Source organism: Cyanistes caeruleus, chromosome 20 (genome assembly GCF_971803275.1).
Source record: "Cyanistes caeruleus chromosome 20, bCyaCae1.hap1.1, whole genome shotgun sequence".
NCBI lineage: Eukaryota > Metazoa > Chordata > Aves > Passeriformes > Paridae > Cyanistes > Cyanistes caeruleus.
The window spans coordinates 7563798-7568263 of record NC_141720.1 but is presented as its reverse complement, the minus strand read 5'-3'; the positions used below and the strand labels follow the sequence as shown (position 1 = coordinate 7568263).

At 51.8% G+C, this 4466-nt stretch overlaps 1 long non-coding RNA gene across 1 annotated transcript; it reads right to left on the bottom strand.

The window, feature by feature from the left end:
• On the bottom strand, window positions 1-4164 carry LOC147649724 (uncharacterized). The gene is made up of 2 exons (XR_015278221.1): window positions 3361-4164; window positions 1-3103 (listed from the first exon to the last, which is right to left on the bottom strand). It is a non-coding gene; the product is annotated as an uncharacterized LOC147649724 (long non-coding RNA).
• Between the last annotated feature and the right edge of the window lie 302 nt (window positions 4165-4466).

The following is a 4466-nucleotide window of genomic DNA, read 5'->3' as shown; positions in this document are numbered from 1 at the left end:
GTGGCTGCTGATAAATGGTAATTCAGTCACCCCCCATAACTCAATCTCCCATACAACAATTGTCCCATATCTTGGGAAACAGGGAAAAGATTGGGAAAATACAGTAATTCCTAGGGATGCTTGGGTTCCTAAGGATGGATCCCCCAGGGATCTTAGGATTCCTAGAGCACCCCAAATCTTTAGATATGATTTTTATAAATGCACCTATACAGCACCTTTGTCTCTTCAGCTGCACGTTAAACTGGCTAGAGCCACAAACACAGCACCAAGCGGCAGAATTCCCTGCTTCCTCTCCCCAGCTCCTGGATATTGCTGTTTATTTGTGTTTTTGCAGAGTCTCCCATGCTGAAGTTTCCAGTGGCTCCCCCTCAGGTGTCTCCCAAGGGCAGGAATTGGGATTCCCTGTGTGCAGTCCCCAGTCGCATTCCAGAGCGGCTCCGCTCATCAGATTTCCCTGGAATGATTCTCCAGAACCTGGGACTGCTCAATGAGCGGGTGACATGGCCCAAGGGAAGGAAAATCCCCAGCTGGAGATGCAGCAGTGTGGCTGATTTCTCCAAGTTGCATTATAATCCTCCATCAGAGTTCCTAACGATGATCCCAGCGCCGGCCGGGTTTGCACTCCTGGAATGTATTAATGTCAGCTGCTCTGCCCCATTCCAGGCATTAAAAGCTGGCTGGATTTGTGCTGTAATCCTTGAAAAGTGTAATCCAAGCAGGACTGGTACATGTGTGCATAACTGGCCAAAAAACCGGATTAAAGCAGCAGAATCTGCCTCAGAGCAGCCTTTGGAATTCCTGTGCTGCTCAGAGCAAGGAAATGAAACCATGCACCGCTTTAATTTTCATTTCTAACGCAAATCCTCGCTTCTCATCTTCCCCCTGAGTTTTGGGGAGGATTACAGGGAATGGTTTGGCCTTTCTCTCCCCTTGCCAGCACACAGTTACTCACTCACACTCCTGGGCTTGCTGTGCAGGGTGACACCGGGGAGCCACAGAGTCCCCAGCCCTGCCCTCCTGGGAGCTGCAGTGAAATCCAGAAGTCAGGGGTTGTTCACTGGCACTTCCAGATTCCTGCCAGCTTTGGGGCTGGCAGCGGGAAGGACGTGGGAGAGGCACCTGGAGCTCGAGGGGGCTGCAGGGCTGAGAGGAACAGCTTTCAATTATCACCAGCCTCAGCCCTGGCAATGAAAACAGCATCGTCCTGCCGTGCTGCAGGGCTGCCAGCAAGGACAGCTCCCCAAAGCTGTGGCTCCTCTCTCCAAAACCACCTTGGCTGCAGAGGAGCAGGGATGAGGGAGGACAAACTCCTGGAAGCAGAAGGAGCAGGGTGAATTTGCAGCAGTTGAGGCTCGTGCTGGACCTGGGCAGGGCTGGCTGCTGCCTGGAGCTCACAGCCCAGGGGCTCTGATGGAGGCAGAACGGGGAGCTCACCTTGGGAAGTGACAGCGATTGTGGCCCTGCTCCAGGTTTTGCTTCCCCGAGCTGGGAGGTGCTGAGCTGGAGCCCTGGAGCGAGGCTGTCTGAGCACAGTGTCCCCGACCCCATCCCCTGTCACACAGCGCTGGGACAAGGACCCCTGTGCACATCCTCATCACAGCCCCTCCCTGCCCCTCCCTGCACCCTCATCTGCAATTCTGCCGTGTTTCTGCTCTGCCTCCCTGGCCCATAAATCACATCACCAGGAGAGGCAAGCGGGGCTGACAGGAGACATCAGCAATAAGTCAGACAAGGGGAGAGATACCATGGCAGCAGCAAACAGGAGAGGGCTGCAATAATAGCATCTATTTTATTTATCGTGCCATCTCAAAGTTCTCACTGTCTGTGCCTCGGTGCTCTGTGCCAGGGGACAGGAGGGACAGCTGAAGGTAATAAGAGCTGACCTGAGCTGTTGTGGAGAGCTTAAAAAAAAAGACAACCAGGAAAGAACCCAAAATACTCTCACTAACACAGTTCTGCTGCTGCTGCCTTGTTTTCCTGCTGGGTCTGTCCCTCCTTTTGGGATTAACACCTGGGGTGTGGTTGTTGGGTTCCCTGTCACACCTGGTGTTACCTGCAGGGTTCAGGAGGGTGTGAAATGCCACCAGCACCATCAGGAGTGCCTGGCACTGCTTTTGGCAGGGAAAAACACCCACTCCAAACGCCATGGGATCACCACCAGGTTCCTCAGGCTGCCAGAGCTTCCTGGAAGGATGTTCCATGTGTTGACCTGGCCATGCTCACCCTACTCCTTGCCCTTCCCCAGGCTGTGCTGCTGGCACATGGCAAAGTGGGACAGGACCTTCTAAATATAGACCCTTCCTAATGGCTGCGAGGGGGGAAAAATATCCTGGATCCATTTATCTTTACAAGGGAGCACCGTGGGGATTTCATAATTAAACTGTGCACATCCAGTTGCTATGGAGCTTTTCCCAGGGCCTGTATCCATCAGCCAGAGGAAAATGGGTCAGTGAAGCTCTCTGCAGTCACTGGGTCCCAAATCTGGTTCCTCCCTTGCGGAACAGGCTCCCAGCTCGTGGTGTCGGTGGCCTTGGTTTGCACCAGCAGCCGGCTGATGCTGAGCCAGCTCCTCCCAGGGGCATTTTGGAGCTCTCACCTCACACCTGAACCATGGCCAAGCCCTTGGAAGCCTCCACCAGGTCACAGCAAAGGCCTTGCAAGGACACGTTGGAAAATCCGGCTGAATTTTTCATTCCTTCAGCGGAGTCAGTCCCAGTTTGGAAAAAAAATAAATGGGAGAAAAAACCAGCCTTGCTGAAGAGCCCAGAGCAGGCTGGTTGCTGTTTCTGTCTTTCTTTTTCTAGCCATAAAATTCCAATTTTAGCCAGGGATGTTCTTCCTGCAGGTTGCCTATCCCTGCTTCCCTTAATTTTCCATGAAAAGCAGTCAGAGCCTTTTCCCTTGTGAGCAATCCTTTGGGACACCTGGCATGACAAATAAAATACACCCAAACCACCTCCTTCAGACTGCTTTGGGAGATACATTTTGTGCATCTCTTGGTCACCTTTAAAGAGGTTGCTGTAAAAGGTCAGAGCAGCTGCATCCTCCGTGGATCCCAGAGAGGAAAAGACAGCGGAGCAGCTGTCCTCAAGGTGGGCTTGACCTTATCAGATGGAGGAAATGTAGGAATAATTATTAAAAAAGCATTGCTGGTGCAATTAGGCAGCTGCCTCTGAGCCTGGGACTGTGACAATTCCTGCACACTCAGCGTGGGGTGTGGGCTGGAGCAGTGTCACCCCTAAAAAGCAGCAGGGGGTGTGCAGAGATTATGGATTTAATTATAAACTCCCAGCCCACCATTTGGAGCAGCCAGAGGGAGAGGTGATGATGATGATGATGATGATTATTATTATTACTCACTTGCAAGAACTTTCAGATCTTCTCACTTTTAATCAGTCAGACTCCTGGAGATGATTTGTGCTTTGCTGCCTCAATAAGAAAAGGTCCTTGGCAAAAGTCATCCTGCTTTAATTCATCCAGCAAGGGACAGTCACCCCCTCCTGGGCACGGCCACCAAGGGCTGCAGGATGGCACCAGGGTAGGCAAGGATTCTTCCCATTATCCCAGACTGCTTTGGGTTGGAAAAGTCCTTAAAAATCCTTAGAAGTCCTTAAAAACCATCTCATTCCCACCCCTGCCCTGGGCAGGAACACCTCCCATGATTTTTCCTGCTGTCACCTTCGAGGCACCATAAAAAACCTCTCGAGCGTGGCAGAAGGAAGACACTGAGGGATTTCCTTCCTCCCAAACACCCAGAGCTCCTGGCCAAGGTGGTAATTTATCAGCCTCGTTATGCCATCAAAACTAATTGCCTCAAAACACAACAAAGGCCTCTCCCGGCGTGCTCACAGCGAGGGCTCGAGGAGGGGAAAGGGCTGTAAAAATAACCATGAGCTGGTTTATGGGAGACACTTCCACGGGGCAGAGTCGGTGCCTGTGCACGTCCAGAGGCCAGGAAAGCTCAGCTCAGGATGAGAAAATGTCAGGCAACAGCCAGCAGCTAGGAAATCCTGGGGAGCTGGGAAATCCTGGGGAGCTGGGAAATCCTGGGGAGCTGGAACAGAGGGATGTGCAGGGGGAACCCCCCCAGCCACACCACAAAACTGGGGATTTCAGGGAAAAAGCCAAACAATTCCCACTCAGGACTGGGCAGGGTCTCACCCCTTTCTGAGCCAAATGCAAAGGCCTTTAATGAGGTTAATTAGCACACGGTGCTGTCCCGTGCAGTGGGTGCTGCAATTAGAGCAGCAATTAATTGCTCTGTTTTTCTTGGTCTTGCTGTTGTTTTTCCCTCTCATCCAAAAAAAAGGGATGCACACCCCTCACAACCTTGGATGGAGCTACTAAGTGGACCCTGAGTATTTGGAGGGTTATCAAAGCCTTGGTGTACCTGAGACCCAGCTGAACTGCAGGAAAAGAGGAAATGACTGGATTTTGATATAAAAAACTAACACTGGAACAGAAAA